We start from the raw sequence: 20,440 nt of genomic DNA on the forward strand, positions 1-20,440 counted from the left end.
ATGGAGGTTCCAATCCAGCCTCAGGATCTCATTATGTCTTTAACCTACATAAAAGTGTCCATCTTGTTTGGGTTAGGATTTCAGTATCTGAGTTTTGGAGAGACACATTCAGAGAATTCCGTTTTCCTAACTGTCTGGAACCTTACTTCAGCCCATATTTGAGGACTAGATAAAGGAAATGATATATTGCATCTGTTTTAGCACTCAGGACTTCCTATTCGACCTTAGAAGCCTCAAGGCAGTAATTGAAATTTATAATATGGATTTGAGGTCACTGAAGAAAAAAATTTCAGTGTGTACTTTTTGAATGTATTTGGAAATTAAAAGAGGACTTAGTGGGACTCATGAGTTAATGTCACCAAACTTGGATGTGATATTAACTTTAGGCAATGTCAACATCAGGTTGAGCCAACAGGTTAGTTTCAGCCTTTGAGTAACCATAAATTTCAAAGAAGACACATAATTTAGCCACTTTTTTTTGAGAAAGTTATATACCTAAGGCAGTAGTAAAGGTGCCTCACATTTCACCATGTCCCCTGGAGGGGGAGACCTGGTGGCACTCAGAGGAAGGACAACAGGTTACCAAGAAGAGACTTGATACCTTATGAGCATATACAGGGGGAGGTAATCCCCCTCAGGAACAGTCATAGGGGAGAGGAATAAGGGGAAAATTGGAGGGAGGGAAGAATGGGAGGATACAAGGGATGGGATAACCATTGAGATGTAACAAGAATAAATTAATAAAAAAAAAGTGAAAAAAAATAAAAATAAACTTGGACTGCCAAAAATATATGCTTAACATATGCAAGGATATGGGTTCTATTTAATATAGTATCACAAAACACACATATACACACACAAACACATAGAGAGAGAGAGAGAGAGAGAGAGAGAGAGAGAGAGAGAGAGAGAGAGAGAGAGAGACAGAGAGAGACAGAGAGAGAGAGAGACAGAGAGAGAGAGACAGAGAAAGAGACACAGAGAGCAAATATGATAACTTCTAGGTGCCCTGTGCTTAGCCTAATACCTCTGTTTCTTATATGATCTCACATTGAACTGACTCTCTTAAATCTGCTGTACCCTGTAATCCTAAATTTTGCTGAGGACAGGCTACATGGCCAATGTTCAGCCATCTTGTTAGAACCTAGGTTCCTATTTCTCCAGAAGTCTGCCAACTGACCTTGTCGTAGGTCGGCAGTTAGACACCTATTGTGGTTTATTGTGGGGGCTGGTCATTCCAGACCCCCGAGCTACTCCTTTTCCAGTGGGACTACTGATAAGATCAAAGGCCAGCTGCCTGTGAGCAGCAGTTCCAGGAGCATTTTCCTGACTAACCAGATCCTTCACGACTTTCCTAGAATTTCTCTCCTGCAATTAGCAGCTGCAAAGGTAGATACCTACCTGCTGGAGCATTCCAGAGTTAGGTATCCATAGCAACCCTTGTTACGCGAATACCCATGCCTCTGTGCCTATATAAACTCTGTAAAAATTCTCAATAAATGGAGTTTGATCGGAATGCAGGCTTGCCCCCTTTTTCGTGTCTAGTGTTCTGTCTATATACAGGAAAATTTTCCTTCCAAGCGTTAGTCGAACCCCGGCGGGCCAGGGCAAAATTTCCTCAGTGGATCTGGGGACTGTAGGCATATAATGACTATTAAATGGACAGCACACAGCAAGCCAGTGCCTCTTTAAAGGCTTGGGCAAGGCTTGTTCTGTACCAAAGAGTTTGTGTCTCCACAGTGCTCATAGGATGAGGGTGTGTGTATAAATATATAATATAGTTTTATATATGTTGCTATGGCCATGTGTGGAAGGTCAACATAATGTGCAGACTGATGGACTTGAGGATGCTAAGCAGTCTTTCTGATGGTTAATAAAGTAAACTGTCTATAAAAAATCATTACTTAATCTGGTAATGAGAAAAATAGAGTATGAAACTATAACGTGCTAATTCTTAACATTAGTAAATAGTAAACACATACCATTACACAATAGAAAGGCCAACCTTCACTTTGTGATTGTCTTGATATTACACAATATTCACTTTTTCTGCATCCATTGTTGCAGTTTGAATATTTCAGCCTCAATTTGTTCTTTCCTAGAGCATGTTTCTAAGATATCTTACAATTTCACTTTCAATGAAATTTGAGAATTGCTATCAGCGCAAAATTGGACTTCTCACTGAAAGGTGAATCGCATTCGTCAAAAGTGACAGGCTTTCCTGAGCAGGCAAACTCATGTTTTTCTCTCATAGCCACAATAAATCATTCATTTATGGAAAAGCACATTAAGGACTCCCTTATAATTTCATTTCCACAAGTCTACTAGTATCATTTCCACAATACTGAAGGTATTATGAAATAGGGTTTTTTTAAAACAACTTTTGCAAAGCTATGAGTGGTCACCAATCACTCACAATAACAAAGTACTATGAAGCTTCAGAGAAAATATCAACTCTATACAGAAGCCTAATGGGACTGTTTGACAAAGAACTACAGCATAATAGCTCAGTGGGTTATGTAAATTGATTCTTATGACATTCTTTCAAGATGATATTCAACATATACTACTACATTCCTTAATGTTCTTGAATTTAGAGAAGATTTTGAAGATGATGTGTGAGAAACAAAGGGAAAATACCAGTATCATTGAAGAGTTCCACAAAATTACCAAAAAGTACTGGAGACCTACCATAGCTTCTGACTTGATGTTATATACAGAGAATGAAACCAGCATAGATATGAAAGAGGATTCAAGCTATTATAATGATATTAGCCAAGAGTCAAGATATGGCATTGTATCACATACAAAGGGAAAACATTTTCACTAATGAGCCAAAGACAAAACAGTCTGACAAATATGTCAGGAAGTTAAATGGAATGTTCCAGGATCAACTTGACCCCTATCTACAGATAGGGAAGACTGGAAGAAAGCAAATTGGAAAGAGGTAATACTCAGCTACCAAACAAGTGAGAGAGCTTATGGAAACCAAATAATTTCAGCAGAAAGAGGAGGAAGACTTCAGTTTTGCAGCAACATTTGTATTTTATACCCATTCATACTTGATTGAATTTATTGGTCTGTTTTAGGTGAAAATAATTTGCCATTCAAATCTCTTCTTGAATAATTACATCAATCATATAATTATTTGATTCATAGTGCTGTCTTAAAGGATTCACTATAAAAGTTTCCAAAAAGAAATATAATTGACCAATTTCTTTAATCACCCATGGTCCACCTGATTAATTTTTGTAATAATAACTTCAGTAGAAGCTTGTGTTAATAATAGCTATGAAGATGAATAAATAAATAAAAAGGGTTTAAAATTTCTTGATGACTGCTAATTACATTGTCAACTTTCAGTGAACAATTTTAGTGAATCATCCAATATTAAATAATTACTTCCCTGTGGAAAGAAATAAGTATATATCAAATTTCTTGATAAAAATTAAAGAGTAAACATGTAAATAGAAGTAATATGAAAAATATAAGTGAAAAATTATAATTGTCTACTAAGCAATACTAATATTTTTCCTTTTATTTATTTTTTTCCCAAATAATATATTCTAACAGTTTTTCTCTACCCCTACTCTTCCCATTTCCACCCTGCCAATCCAGGTCCACCTCTTCCTGTTTACCATGATAAAAAGGGCTTCAAGCTTTGTAAGAATAAAATAAAATAATAAAATAAATTTAAAAACAATTTAAATTGGACAAAACAAACAAACAGAATGAAAAGAACCCAAGAGAAAGTAGACGAATCAAAGATCCATTTACATACTCAAAAATATCATAAAACACTTAACTGGAAACCGTAATATAGACACAAAGAACCTATAGGGTAAAATAGAGAAAATAAAAATATACATGGATGTAATAAAGTAAGTATAAAATAATAAGAATTAATTACATTAAAAAGAGGAAAGCAAGTGGTGGGGGGAGGCCAGGCAGGTGATTATTAGACCAGAAACATCTAAAGATGACTGAGTTCTTTGTCCATCTGTTGATAGGCTTGCAGCCTACCATTGGGAGTGGTTTATTATCCCAGTAAGAATCCCTTGGAGGAAACTGAATTTTTATTTGCAAGTGGTTATCAGTTGAAGATTGCTTCTAGGTTTGATTTGGGGCATGTGTCTACTTTTCCCTTTAGCTCTAGGATACTAACTGGTGAAGGCCCGTACGGTCACTGTGTATGCCACTCTGTCTCTGTGTGCAATGATCATATTGATTTATAGAATTTTATTTTCTTGGTATCTTCCATCCCCTCTGATTCCCAAAAAGCTCAAATATATCAGGATAGTACAATGACATTAGGATTCAATATATATATATAATTTTAGTATATTGTTTGGTTATTCCATTAAGTACTTTAAATTTTTTATTTAATTAATTTATTCAGATTACATCTCAATTGTTATCCCATCCCTTCTATCCTCCCATTCCTCCCTCCCTCCTGCTTTCACCCTATTCCCCTCCCCTATGTCTGTGATCAAGGGGGACCTCCTCCCCCACTATATGGTCATAGGCTGTCAAGTCTCATCTTGGTAGCCTGCTTATCCTTCCTCTGAGTGCCACCTGGTCTCCCCACCAAGGGGATGTGGTCACATATGGGGCACCACAGTTCCTGTAAGAGTCAGTCCCCACTCTCCACTCAACTGTGGAGAATGTCCTGTCCATTGGCTAGATCTGAGTAAGTGTTTGATGTTTACTGCATGTATTGTCCTTTGTTGGTTCAATAGTTTGAGCAGAACCCTTGGGCCCAGATCTGAGAGTGGAATAACAACATTGAATAGCACATCTTGCATGACACAGTTTTAGATTAAAGGGTTGAAGCGCAGCTTGAGGTTTACATTTTTCCATTGGTAGTATGCAATGTACCAAACACATGCGAACATAGGAAATAATGCTCTACGCAAGCACCAGGTGGACATCCACATGATCAGTGAGTTGTGTAGCAATGGTCTGTAGTAGTGTGAATTGGTGTCAGTTTGTGGAAAGTGACCTAAAGCCTTAGCAATGCCAGTGTTGTTTGGATATCCCATGGGATTTCATTGGTCGACAATTCAATTACATGTAATCCATACATAGGACTGGAAATTTCACTTAGTGACAAGAGTTGTCTAGTTATGGAATCTGATCTTTCCACTATTAGGTGATTTTCTTTAGATAGTCTTAATATATGCGTATATTTTAGGAAGCTTCTACTGTATAAGGTTTCCATACATGAGCTGGAATGGCCCTTAATGTTGCTGACTCGCACCATGTTTCTTCATTTGTCCTCCTTATGCCTCCACCTCTCCTCTTGACCTGCATGTCCCAGTGTCTCCTTGTCCCACATCAGTCTATAACGACTCTAATTCTATTTCACACCAGTGAAGATGCACTGCAATGTCTGTTACTTGTTGTACTTCTACATTACAACTAGGCATCTGGATTTTTGATTATTTTATTACCAGGTTCTCTTACCTGTTCTTGTATTTTTTTTTTTAGGTGGTTTTGTTCCTCAGTTTCTTGTGCCCTCTCTGCTTTTTTCGAGAGTGTGGTAGCTGTGTTTTGCCTTATAGAAAAATTTTCTAGGATGCTGATACATGTGGCCACTGGGTGTCCTGAGCAAAATGTTTAACTAGGTATTTGAAACTGACAGCTAGGAATGGGAATGTACTCGGAGGGGAAGCTGAGGGCCTCTACAGCAGGGAGGGAAGCACGGTCTTCCATCACAATCTGTTTCATGTCGTGGAAACAGGCACAGAAAGTGAGAAGAGGCCGTGACAGGTAGTCTACTACAGAGCTGGGGAGGAGACTCACGCTGGGGGTTATATATGATAGAGAAAGGTAGAGATCTTAAGCTCACTACCTGCTTCAGTTGCCTACTTGCTTCTCTGGAAGACTTGGCCCATGGCTTCCCAGGGAAATTCTGCTGGAGTTGGGGACTGAGATAACATGATGGGAGGAATGGAAGGTGACAAGAATTGTGTCATCTGCTGGGATGGGATAGGGAGATAGGGAAGCCACCATAGGTATTTTGCTATAGAGATGGGGGAGGTATTGGTGTTTGAATTTGCAGGAGATGAGGGATCAGGGAAGATATGCATTTAGGCTACCTGCTTTACTGTCCTGAGTGGCCTCTGTGTCACCAGTGAATGACTGGTAGAGAAAGGGACTAGGATAACAATATGAGTGGACATAAGAAACTTTTGAGAGTATTTGTGTATTTCACTGGGGATGAGGGTAGGTAAGGAAGTGCTACTGCAGTTGGTTTGCTAACTACCTGGATATAAGACTGGGGAATTTGATTGGCAGGAGTAAAAGGAGAGGTAAAGAACTGCAGTTAACCTACCCTGTAAGAATAGAATTTATGAATATTCTTGTTTTGAAGATCAAATATCATGTGTATTGTATGAATAAACAGAGTGAACCTGTAAGCTCCTTGCTGTGTTTCTGTCTTAAGGTTTGCACTGGATTTACAGTTTTAATATTGCTGTTAGTTTTATGATAGACTTTCCAGATTCCAAAATAACAAAACAAGATCAGAACTTTTGCTGGAATATTAGAATTATTATAAAATTGGCTCTTAGTTGGAGAATAATGGAATTCTTCCATTTTTGCCTTTCATCCAGGAATATTTATGTACCATATCCATTACACTTCAAAGGTTAATATTTATTCTGTATATTTCTCTCTTCTATCATAGTTTCTTCCAGTATTTTTCATTGATTTGGATGCTTTGATGAGTTCTATTTTATAGTGGACATAAGTATTAAAAGCATACTTTCTGGAGAACATTTGATAAATAATCTTTATTAGTTATTTTTATAATTATTTATGACAGACAGTTATAAGTGATAATTTGTCATGTAAATAAACTCATCAATAATAATTTCATGGAGAGGAGGGAGGGGCTAGGACCAGAAGGCAAATGAATAAATAAAATAATTATCTAAAATATTATTTCAATTATCTACCGTATTTTCTATCCTCCTATCCTCCCTCTATATTTCTATATCCCCCCTTTCTTTCTTTTCAGCTCCTATCTACTTATCTACAAAAGAAAGATAAAGGGAAAGAGATACTTCCCTGAGTAAAACCTAGTTTACTCTCTGTAAAAGACCAATAATACTTATAACCAACTCCCAATATGTTCAGGCAGTAACCTGTCTCAGTTATTTTTTCACTTTGGAAGCTGCTAACCTGAACTCCGAGTTTACTCAGATATTTAAGTTTTATCCCTTCTCAAGTCTGATGGATTTGAAGACCAGATAATTTAATCTTTCAATTAAGCTTAGTAGGTTAAGGGTTAAGATGTTTTTAGACCAAGATAGATGTTTTAATTTAATAGAGATGAGATATGATAGATATTTCCAGGCAGAAATTTAGACCCAACAATATAGGAAAGATATTTACTTCAAGTTTGCCAAATACAAATAGCCAAATCACTATGAATGTAACATTCATATAATTTTTTATTGTCTCACTGTTCTTCCTGCTGTGTGTTGTTTATTTTACCCAAGTGTAAAAATATAAATGTATATGTTAAAAAGAAACATAATAAAAATATAATTTCATTTACCCAAAGATACCAGAAATTGAATAAAAGGTTTTTCCATGGAGGATCTGTCTCCAGGGGGGCCTACACAGTTACATCAACCAAGGACAGTGTATGCAGTGAACAAGACCCCTGTTCATATCTAGCCAATGGACTGCTCCACAGTTGTGGGTGGAGCAGGAACTGTCTCTGACACGAATTTTGGTGCCCCTGAAGCATGACTTTCCCTTGCTTTGAAGACCCAGAGGCACACAGAGGAAGGGGAAGAAGGGTATCCTATCCAGATGAGACCTATAGGCTTTGGTCATATGTTGGGAGAAGGAGGTCCTCTTCTGTCAGAGGTCTAGGGGAGGGAAATTGGGTAAAGAGGGAGGGATGGTCAAAACAGGAGGATACAATTGAGGGGGTAACAATTAGGATGTAATCTGAATAAATTATAATAAAATTTTAATTGAAAGAAAGGTTTAAATAAATCAGAATGGACAAATATAAATAATCCACTTGAAAAGTGCAAATATTCCAATTTAAAAATGGACCAAAGTCATGAAGATGTACTAAATTATATATTAAGTATCCATTACTTATTTAAACTTAAGTGTATAAGAATCCAAGTGTATTCAAAAATATATTGTAAATGGGAATTATATATATGTATATATAATATATATTCTTAGGGAATAATGCATATCTAATACACGTTTTTTATAAAACACGTTTATAGATCAATATAATTCAGCAACCAAACTCTCAGTCATATATCATAGTAATATTCGCATGCCTCTTATGTATCTTAATTGAATATTGTAACACTAGACAATAACAAGAATTATTTGTTTAATTTACACCAATGGATAATATAATAATGTGATTTCAAAGTGCATTAGTTTTTCTTGCAAGAGGCATAGATTATGAAGTGTTGTGAAGTATTCTTTAAGCAATCGGTTTTTAAAATTAAATTCCAATCTATTTATATAAATAGGAAATGCTAATAACAACAGTGAATTCAAATATCGATGTTTAATTTGTAATTTGGGGACTGATATGGAATATCTTCTGTGCTTTTCTTCACTGAATATTATCTTAGAAAACACTCTATTAAACTTTAACCCATACTTTGAAAAGATGAATTACGAAAATATAGGAAAATACTTGAGAAGCTGAAAGCTCAAAGAATCGGTCTGTGTATACACCACACTGAGTATAATAACATAATTTTTATTCATGGAAACGTTTAGCTTTCAAATATTACTAACCGTCCTCAGCTCCAATGGCATAGAGGATTTTTTTTTTAATTACATTGAATTGGGAAGGCTTGAATCCTCATAACACTGAAGCAGAATTCCTAAGTATAGAACTTAAACTATGACTTGTAAGCTGTTTAAATTAACAAGAACAGGAGAAATTATTCTCATTACTCACTCAATGGCCTTACTTTAAAAGGCATATTTGTTCCCAGGACCTAAGGTAAATGAATAGAACACCACTGTCATGGTTTTTGCAAAATTAAAATAAACAGGTAAGGGTAAAATGAGAAAGCCACTCTTGTACTAGCCTCCCCATGCCATCACATCAGGCTTGTTTCTCGTTCTGTTTGTATGGTGCAAAGGGAGTCTTATTAAATCTTTGGATTCCAGGGTTATCAGTTCTCCATGGTTTGTTCCATCTGCCTCCAGGCATTTGCGACTCTTAGTCCATTTAAAACTCTTAATTTGTTCTAGTGTTTCCACGGCATTCTTACTTCCCAGGAAAGCCAAGCCCATTTGGTTTTCAGGAATTTCTCTTTAGCAGAATTTATCCCTGGAAAAAAAAAAAAGGCATCTGCAGTATCAGCAATTAACCTTCTTGTTGGTATAGGGTTTTGTTCTGGTCCAAAGGATTAGGGATTTGTCCAGTCTATTACAGTGTGGAGGAAGAAGAATAAATAGTATCTTCTAAACACAGAAATTAAAAAGCTTCAAGCATTACACCCTCTCTTTTCATATCTATTTTACCTTGCACTATGAACAAATATGGGGAATTTTTTTAAAAAGGAAACAACATGCAGCCAGTGTGAATGTATTCTAACTCTGGATTAATGAAAATAGTAGAATTCTAAGGACTAATATTCAGAAATTTTCATTGTCTCTGATTTTTTTCTGTCGTTCCCGCTAATATGAACCTCATTTGATAAGTAAACATGGTATTTATATGAAAGAATATTATATCCAAACATATTTATTAACTTATAATGTATAAATAAAATTTAGAGCACATAATCTGCCTTCTATTCACATATGGGGGCTGGTAATAATGCAATCAGGTGATCTGTGTTCTCATATGCTGGATTCATACACCTGCTCATGATGAGCACTGCTGGGCTTTCTCTATTCATTTCACCTGAAAATTAAAGAATTACATCAAGAGGCAGCAACTGAGTTGCACCTGAGCATACACTATCTTAACCCACTATGATGTTTTGGAATCCACAATTTTTTGTCTTTTTTTTGTTTGTTTGTTGTTTTTGAGGCAGGGTTTCAGGGTACACTTTCATCTAATTAACATGTTCTCCTTTTTCACGTCCCCAAACCATAACCACTATCTACCTTGAAGTAAACAACAGTATCTCTCAACCCTGCTATCTCTTTGATTTTCCTCTGAAATTTCTTCAGATAAATAATACAGAGTGGGAAGGAGGGTTATTGGCCCAAATGAGGCTGACACCTCAGTGTAATCATTTAAAATAATTTCAAATGACCCTATCTCCAAGACTTAAATTTTCTTTCAACTGTAATATTCATGCTTGAGTTACAAAGATTGACAAAGCAGGCACAGGAGAAATATCTACCAGGGACTGGCACAATGAGGCTTCATTCTTGCTACCAATTACAGTAAATTGAAAAGCAGGCTGAGGATATAACAATAATAAATACAGTTAATTTTATAATTCAGTATTAGAATATATATTTATGCCATAAGAATACTCAAAAATTTAACTAGAATAATAGTAAATTGTTAAATTCAACAAAAGATTCTTTCTTGGGGACTTTCTCATAATTGTGACAACATTTCTGACAAGAACTAGTTAAAGGAAATATGGATTCATTTGGTTTTCAGAGCCAGGGATGTTACCACAACATGCACTATGAAATCTACAGTCAATAAATCTCTATTGAAGGCCTTTCTAACCACAGTGTCTATTTTTCTTCTAATTTTTAGAAATGTCTTACTGTTCATTATATGCATATTTTTGTGTACGAGTATGTGCCTAGTAAGAGTTCAATAGTTATTTCAGAGGCTAAAGAAGGCACCAGGTCCTTTGAGGCTGGTGCTATAGGCAGCTGTAACCTGCTCTACCCAGTAGGGCCTCAGAACTGAACTAAGTTTCCTTGGAGGAATAGCAAACACTACTAAACTTTGGGGCTTCTATTCCCAGTTTTCACTGCCTTTCTAAATGGATTCAAAGTGTTTGCTATCAATTTTATACATTTATATATTGAATTCTGTTTATAACACCCTGATCCTTTCTTGCTGTTATCCCGGTCTCCTCCTGACCAATCAATTTCCCATACTCACATCTTCTTGTTTTATTTTATGACCTCTGATCATCCAGGAAAACTCTGAGGACACTGGTTAATAACTATCCATTAGTTCTCAATGAGTTTACTATTTTTAAAACAACTTTTAGACAACACCTGTTCCTCCTCAAGAATCCTTCAGTTGTCAGTAGTTTAACAAGACTGGTAGGGCCCCATGGGTTGTTGATGGGACAGGTTTTGTATAGACTCTATGAAGACAACCACAGCTGGTGTGAGATCGTGGTTGCAATAAATACGACATCATCTGTGATAACAACTTATAATTTCTCCCTTACTCTCTGGCTTTTATATCCTTTCACTTTCTGTTCCATAAGAGGCTTAGAGACTTCATATAGAAAAATACTGTCCATGGCTGACCTCTCAGCCAACATTTGTTCTAAGTATCTTGAACCTCGGCAAATCTGTCCTTCACCTATACTCAGGCCAAATTTAAAAAATCTTATTAATAATTGGATTATTATATGTTTATGGACACTAATGTGAATGTTTAGACAGCTATTTTTTGCCTTGTCAGTTTTAACGAAGCTGTAGTTGTAAGGTTGCCTCACAGGAGTCTGTGAACTCTTCAAGCCATGGTTTTGATTGGGACTGCAGTATTTGTAGTTTATATGTTCCCTTTTATGGTGTGAGCTTCAAATGTACCTTGAAATGGTAGGTTCTTTCCTGGTGTAATTTCTCATTCTCTATGTAGTAAAGTAAAGACGTAGCACAACAAATTTTATGATTCATATTTAAAATATTTAAAGAATTAATACAAGTATGTAAGACTTTCATGATAAATGTAAGTTACTTTGAGAGAATATCTTATTTGCTTTAATGTATTGTATATTTTAATGCAGGCCAAAAATGCTCAGAATTGTATCTACTCAGCATATTTTAGTTTTTAGATTTTGAATAGGATGAAAATTTCTATTCTTAGATAAAATGCCTAAAAAATTTTTAAGCTTTCATTTTTTTCACCTCTGATACAGATGTAGTCCAGATTTATACACTAGTAAATTATTCTTTTCCTATAAGATTTAAATTGGACAAAAACAAAATCTGAGAAAGAGTGGGAAATAAATATAGTTGGAAAGCACCAAAGTATGAAGTGAGGCCTTTCAAATACATGCACACAAAGAGAAAGTCTGGAATGACACTAGCAAATTCTATTTGATTCCAACTGACACCAATTCAACTGGCATGAAGAAAGACAGGGGTCTTGGAGATTTAGTGGAACAAAATATGTGGTTTCATTATATTATTGCCAATATTGGTATCTGAGTCACTGCAGAGCCTGGAACAAGGTTTTAACATCACTGAGTAATGATGTGATTACTGTACAGTGGAATCTTCTTGTTCCAGCTTTTGACAATTTCTTTTCTTATTTGGGTGTCTTTTTCTCCTGCTTGCCTTTTAAAATACTATTTTAATTGCAGTAGATGCGAAAGGCATCCGAAATTAGTTGACTTTGTATTATTCTCAGTGTTGTCCTCAATATTTATAAACAGCAGAATTAACTTCATTTTGCCCACTTATTCATTTGCCTCTTAATTTTAGAGTGCAACTAGTACCAAGTGTTTGTAATATATATTCATATATATTCTATATATAGAGAGAACCTGAGTTTTCCTCTATATATTCATATGTATTTGTATTCAACAGACCATTCACCTATGTGATGTGTAATATACTCAGAACATGGTATGTATTTTACACATGTAATAGGAAACAGATATGAGTTTATTTGTCTAGTTTTTACTACTGTAAGGAAGATTATAGATATAAGAAAGGGTGTGTAACATATGTAATACTATATGATAGAATTTTAAGGGAAGCCTTAAAATACCATACCTTAATCAAACAAAATATATACAGATATATTTGAATTGATGGTTTGTCTGGAGATGCAAGAGATTATTTTATCTATTTATGCAGGTACATTAATGTCAGGGGTACATGGTCAACTTTCCATGAGGCTTTCAACAGTTGCCATCACTTTGATCATATGCTGGTGTTTATGACAAGCTACATCAAGAAGCAGAATATAGGCTCTAATGGGAAAAATTCTGTGACTGAAGCCCAGCTATGTGTGTAAACCAAACATTAAATATAAACCAGGAAATGTATAGAAAAAAAAAACCACAGTATGTGAGATTTGTGGTATCTTTCTGACAAATCAGACATACTTTTACCTACAGGGAATTACTGAACTTTTTATTAGTTACCTGACTTAATTGGATGGGTGGTAGGTAGGTGATATAACTTGAAGGTGTTTTTTTTTTTTTTTGTCAGTAAGCTGGAAATAGAAAGAACTGTGACTTAAATGTATAAAATCTGAAACATGATTTGAATACAAAAATTTAATGAAAACCATTTTAGCAAATATAGGGAAAAGATTGGACTTGGTGGCTGAGATCACCTTTCTTTATTTAAAAACTCTCTTTTTTAAAAAAAGAAATTAGTGTTTTTTAAATTTTTATTAATTTATTCATATTACATCTCAATTGCTAGCCCATCCCTTGTATCCTCCCATTCCTCCCTCCCTCCCACTTCCCCTCCCCCCCCCCCCCGCCACTCGTGGAGAATGTCCTGTCCATCGGCTAGACTGGGTAGGGGTTCGAAGTTTACTGCCTATATTTTCCTTGGCTGGTGCCATAGTTTGAGGAGGACCCCATGGCCCAGACCCGCCTGTAGTTTTCCAGGACCCTCTGGATCCTTCTATTTCCTCATTCTCCCAGGCTTCTCACACCTAAAGTCTCAATAGAATGTCCTCCCCTCTGACCCACTTTAAGAGTCAAATGGTATATACTCACTTATATCGAGACACTAGTCCAAGGGGTATGTCCCTATTTAAAAACTCTTTTTGGAAAAATTTTCTATGTGTCAGAGACGAAAGAATAATATCCTTCTTCATGTGGCAGCCGGAAGCTCTAGTTTTCTGAGATTGGAAAATGAATGAAGACAACATTAATGCTGAAATTTGTAAATTGAATTAAGCTATTAAATGTTCATCTAGCAACCTCATGAGTAGTAAGATACAAGATGTACTATAAACTTAATAGAAGAAAAGAATATTGCCCTTTGATGTTGATGAGGACCGTCAGTGTTAGTGAATATATTAGCTCAAATGCTAATGACATTTCTAACAGACACACCCATAAATGAGATTTAATCTGAGTAGGGTCTGATACAGGCAAATTAACAATTAGGGCCACCAGATATAACTCTTTGATAAGACAGGGAGTTTCTAATTTTTTTATTTTTTTCTAATGATCACTGTATGTTTTCCCATATTATTTTATTTTTATCTTTATCTTTTATTATTTTTGTTTTACATATACATTTGCATTATTACACAGCAGAGAATTTCTTTAATCTACTTCCTTGTCTTGGTTCCATTCTCATTGTATTATCACCTGCATTCCAGTCCTCTGTCTGAAATCGGAAATGAGTTTTTCACAGTAACTCCATGATCTGAACCTTTTTTTAATAGTCTGGATTTATAATGAGACTTTCTTAATCATAAAGCATAGTGCAATGTCCCACTGTCTCACCCTGATCGAACACACTTATTCTAAATTGCTAAGAGAGTTATATAGAAACACAGTATTTATACAGTGAATATAATTGCAAATGAAGATATAAGCATAATTAAAACACAATTAATAATTGAGCTATAGCAACTCTTTAATTTTCAGAGACTGGGTATGGACCTAGTTAGTATTGCTTAAATATAATCATCTGTTTAATTGATGCTCTTGTATGAGGTATATTAAATTTTTAAATGTATGCATAGCTATTAATTGTGCATTAATATAGTTTTACTATTTTGTCTTCCTAATTCAAGAAAAACCCCACCTTTTATACCTGAGTTTTATAGAAATCACCTAGTAAACTGCGCTATATATTTATTTTTTTCTTTTATTTATTCACTTTACATCCCTATCACACCCTTTCCATCCTCTCCTCTGGTCCATCCCTCCATCTTTACTACATATTTCTACATTTTGTTTATGATTGATAATTTCCAAATAGTTCAGTGAAGGCCATGAGAAATTTACATTTAGTAGTGACTTAGGTCCAAGATAGATAGATTTCAACGCTCCATGCATCTAGCATTCTTCTCATTTATGGTGCTTGCATTCCTTCACCATCAGTCTCTTTTATCATCCTGAAGGGAAAGTACTGTCTTTGATTTCATGACAGTTCCTCTTCTTTCACAAGTCTGATGACAATGTCATTGCTCACCCCCTATCTTCTCCCTTGCTGATTTTTTTTTTGTTCCCTTCGACTCAGATATGTTCCTTAGATTTATGGCAATTTATTTCAGCCATCTTTGCATTTTATTTCTCAGATCTTTACTCATTTTGTTTCTAGTTTCTTTGCTCCAGACCCTCATCTTTCAGTCTTTGTAGTTTCAATCTGTCTCTGTCTATCTCTCTCTCTCTCTCTCTCTCTCTCTCTCTCTCTCTCTCTCTCTCTCTCTCTCTTTCTCTATCTCCCTCCTTCCTTCCCTCCCTCTCTCTGCCTTACATGTGCATTTTATTAACTGCTAGAGAAGTCAAAGTCACCTATTTTTATTTCTAAGAAGAGAGAATTCACTTTTTGAACAAATGGTGTTCTTGGTTCAGCTGGATGGTGGATTTTTACTTGCTGTGGGTATCTATGTGCAAAAAAGAGTTTGTGCAATTAAGAGCCCTTCTCACAGCAAACAAGTAACCAATATAAATATCCAAATGAATGAACAGAATCTCAGTAAGTTTATCAAAAAGTCAAAAGCTCAAAGGCTATTTCACAGCCTCTGATTAGACTTTACCTGAAAATGTATGCAGCTGTTTTAAAAATTCCATCACAGGGACATATTATAGAAATAATGAAACCATTAGGAGCTTTAATATCCATATTACGCTGGGATATCATACGGAACAGAGAAATGTACAGCTACAGAGGCCAAGTATAGAGGATTAAACAAGAGCTTCAGCATATAAAGAACTGTACACAAGGACACACAGACAACAGAGTGAGTAAATATTTGTTTTGAATGGCTTATAATGAATGGCATTTAGTAGTAGACCAGACCTAATGGAGAAATTAACATTTCATCAGAGATGCCCAAACAGATCTTCTCGTGGACGTAAGCCTGGGGGAATATACCATACCCAAGGATGTGAAAACAGAAGTTATGTTGTTAAAAGGCAGTGTGTAGCAGACAAACTATCCATGAACACTTTAGCAGTATGTGCACTAAAATTGGACTGATAAAGAGAAAATTAGCATGTACATATGCAAAGATGATGCAAAAATCCACAAGCTCTCTACGTTGTTGTAAGAGTAATAAAAAAAAAACTTTAACAATATTCCAGGTGTAAACGCATCATATGACATAAGGCAAGAACCAGATTGTCATACTCCTAAAATAGGGATGCATACAGGTATTCCTCGAAAATTCACTGAACAACTACTCCAAATGTCTATATAAGATATATTCTAGATTCATGTTATCTGTACATAAATGGATGGAATAACTCACTTCAACTTAAATATTTTGCTACCTGCGTTAATAACAGAGATAAAATAACAGAGATTATTTTAGAAGGTAAAATCTATGTATTGATTTAGCAAGTATTTGTTGAACACATTTTAGATTTTTTTTTCAGTTATTTACAGCCTCTCTCTCTCTCTCTCTCTCTCTCTCTCTCTCTCTCTCTCTCTCTCTCTCTCTCTCTCTCTCTCTCTGTGTATGTGTATGTGTTGTACATAAATATTCTATGCAAATGAACACAACTGTTGTACATTCATGAATTTAACTGCTGTGTCATATTCAGGAGTCTGTATTGTATAGTATTTCTCTACATCTTCACCTTTTTTGCTCTTCCCATGCCCTTTGTAATGCTGTCCCCTAGACCTTTGAGTATATGATACAAATGTCAAATAAGGCTAGGTACACACCAGCTTCTTATTAATATGCTTTGATGAGTTATGAGTCTCTGCTTTGACCATCCACCACTGATGTGATGACATCTTAGAGCCGAGTCAACCTATGGATATAGATTTAAGTATTTTGAAAGCAGTGTAGTTATACATCCATTTAACAAAACATCAGCAGTAATTTTCTGAGGCATGTTAAAGGTGAATCCATCACAGTTCTTAATGGCATTTTAAAGGGATGGTATGAGCCCTGAAGGGCTGCATGGAGAACCAACTAGCCTAACTCTGGCTCTCTGACAGCTATTTTAAAAACATTTTTGAAAATTATTAAATATATTTAAATTGCATTTTGCAATTTGTTACACTATTGTACCCATGAGAGGAAGGAAATCTTGTTTATTTCCTGGAATGGACTAATGCTTTCAGAAAATAAAAATTCTTGACATAAAATAACAGTTCTTCACTGGTGTATCTTGTGTTCCAAGGCTATGATTAAGATGAATGTATTTAATACAATAAAATATAGTCTGTTAGATTATTTTCTTATGAACAACTTGACATATTCTCAAAGAAATTCTTCTGTAAAATTTAAGTCTTTTTAAAAACCTGGCTACACTTTTCTGTCTCCAGCCGCCATAGGGAGAGGAGCCACAGCCATGTCTGCGCATCCCCAATGGATGGTCATGAGAAACTGCTCCAGTTTCCTAATCAAGAGGAACAATCAGATCTATAATGTGAAAGCCTCAATTCCTTCAGTTACACCGGGCTGATTGACCCCAAGACTGTGGGAGTGGAGCCCGTGGCCAGTGGCAAAGGAGTCGTCGTGGTCACGAAACACAAAAATCGGCCACTTCTTATGTGAGGACCACCATCAACAAGAATGCTCAGGCCATCCTCAGCAACATCAGGCATATGATCCGAAAGAAAAAGTACTGCCCCATCTGCAAATGACAGCCATCCAACGGGCCAGTGCCATCCTGTGAAGCCAGAAGCCTGTGGTGGTGAAGAGGATATGGACCTGCCTCACCAAGAGATCCTGAGCCCCATATCCCAGAAGCAATAAAAAGTCCACTGACCTTTCAGTCAAACAAACCAACAAACAAACAAACAAATCTAGTTATGTCACATTCTGTGTAATTCATTCAGGAGAAGTTGCATTGTCTTGGTCCAATACTGGCTTTCATTACTGTATATTAAACACATCTAGGTACATTGGAACTCTGAAGACGAATTCATCAACAGTCATAGTGAATTCTTAGCATCACAAGAAACGTGTACAATATAGTTGAAAAATGTCAGATGTTGCAAGATTCTGTCCCCTTTCTGTTGTTTCCACTCTTTAGGAAAAAATAAATTGTGAGTCTATTTTTTCTAGAGTTCTTTTTACCCCTTCATCCTCCTAGACGGATTCCCAAGTGTAATATCTATTTCTTAAAGAATAAAAAAAAACAATTTAAAATATACTGTTCCATGTTTCCTTTAAGGATGATCTGACACCTGCTGAGTTCTGAATGTTTGAACTGTCCCCTGTAGGAGGATCCTCTCTCTAGTGTCACATACAGTTACAGTGTGAGTCAAAAAGCCACATAAGTTCATCGGAGAATACAAATGAGGTTGGCTATCCAAAATATAGAGATCAAGCCACAAGCTTAGCCTCATGCTGTCAATCTTGAAGTGACTGTTATCCAACACTCTTCTTGTCACTATAACAAAGACAAATCGAGACTATATTCTAATTCTGTATTCTTAGAAAATGTTAATAAGCCATTTATTTAATTAGGACAATGTATAAATTCATTCTTTACGTGCTCCTTTTAACAGAGGACGTGGTGGAATCCATTTTTCATTAACTCTTGTTTTATATCCAACATAATGTTTATGGAGAGAATATAAAATTTTGAAAAAGCTGCATAATCTCAAGAGAAGTGAAGGTATAAAAGGTTGTGAAAAGCCAGGGAAGAATCATAAATAGCCTGAAAAAAAAAACCACCGTTATTTCATCTCTAATATTTTCAAATGTAGATTTTCATTTTTAAGTAATAACACCAATAATCTTACACTTACAGAATGAGACCTACAGAAAATATGTATAAAACAAGATCCTACTGAATATTCAATAAGTAAAAGCTTTTTGAATACATTTAAAAAAAAAACAAATTTAGACTTTCTTCTTTGGGTGAATGATTGAATCCTTATAATTGGTAAATGATCCCCTGTAAAGCAGCAAGAAGAATTCCTTATGTTAGAAGGTTGAAAATGTATATGTAGTAGGTTTGCTACTGTATGGGTAGAATAATAAATAATCAAATTATGTGATTATTCTCAGTAGAAAATTAGATTACTTTTAAAAACATGTTGAAAGCCCATCAACTTCAGCTATGCTTGTTCTAGAACAGCGCTTGCTGTGTGACAGACTGACTCCAGACTCCTGAGCCCCCTGTCTTCGTTTACGCCTCTTACGTTTTGAAATAATTTTGTTCTATAAAAAAAAAGGTACAAACTAGTGAAGTACTCATATGTCAATGGTGTCATTTCCCTTAAAGTTAGCATTTTATAAGCCTTAGCTCACATCAAACGCATAAAGCTTGCATTGAAAGAGTCCCATTAGCGGGTCTGTGGGCCTGACTTGAATCAAGTGAGTTGGCACACCATTGCTCTTTCTCAGTTTCAAATCCAGCCTGTGTTTCAACTGCCATGTGATTGCAGCCTCTTCTAAGATGAAGTAAATACTTTATCATCAGTTTTAGGCTTCACCATTTTGAAGAGCTCTTGTCACATAGTTTGCATAATTCCATTCAAATACGATTTATGTGCTTTGTCATGATTAAATTGAGATTTGTTTTGTAAAATGCCAAAGGACAGAAGCCACCGAAGGATGTATTGCTATTGTTATTGTACAGTTTTAGCAAAGGCCTCCTCTCAACACATCTTAATAATGGGGATTAACCATTGTAGTAGCAGGCAAGTTCTCCACTCCATCTTTCTCTCTGGAACTCATTTACATGGTGCATGGAATTATCACCGTCATTGCTTTTCTTAAGGTTTTACTCATCCCTGAGAATTACTTTCTGCGGTGATTACAATATGATTTTTGAGCATTAGTGATTATCTATGTTCTTATTCAGTCAACATTAGCTACTCACTTATTATATTACTTCCTACGAACATGGACTCTAAATATTTTGTCTTATAGTGCTGGGTGAGGGGTGAGAAAGTCACACAATAGTACACATGACAAACTGAATTCAATCACTGGAACACACATAATGGGAGGAGAGAACTGACTCTCACAAGTCGTTTAATGACTGTACAGTTGTACACTGGTGTTTGAAAGCCACAACACACACACATACATACATACACACACATCCGTACACACACAGTATGCACATATATAATATCTAGACATATA

The 20,440-nt window shown here is 35.7% G+C and overlaps 1 pseudogene across 1 annotated transcript; it reads left to right on the forward strand.

Annotated features, from left to right (window-relative positions):
• The first annotated feature begins 17,684 nt into the window (after nt 1-17,684).
• On the forward strand, nt 17,685-18,068 carry LOC311603454 (large ribosomal subunit protein eL28-like; annotated as a pseudogene). Its single transcript has one exon. The product of its transcript is annotated as a large ribosomal subunit protein eL28-like (transcript).
• Nucleotides 18,069-20,440: the final 2,372 nt, after the last annotated feature.

The sequence above is a fragment of the Acomys minous genome (genome assembly GCF_964271855.1).
Source record: "Acomys minous genome assembly, chromosome: 8".
Classification (NCBI taxonomy): Eukaryota; Metazoa; Chordata; class Mammalia; order Rodentia; family Muridae; genus Acomys; species Acomys minous.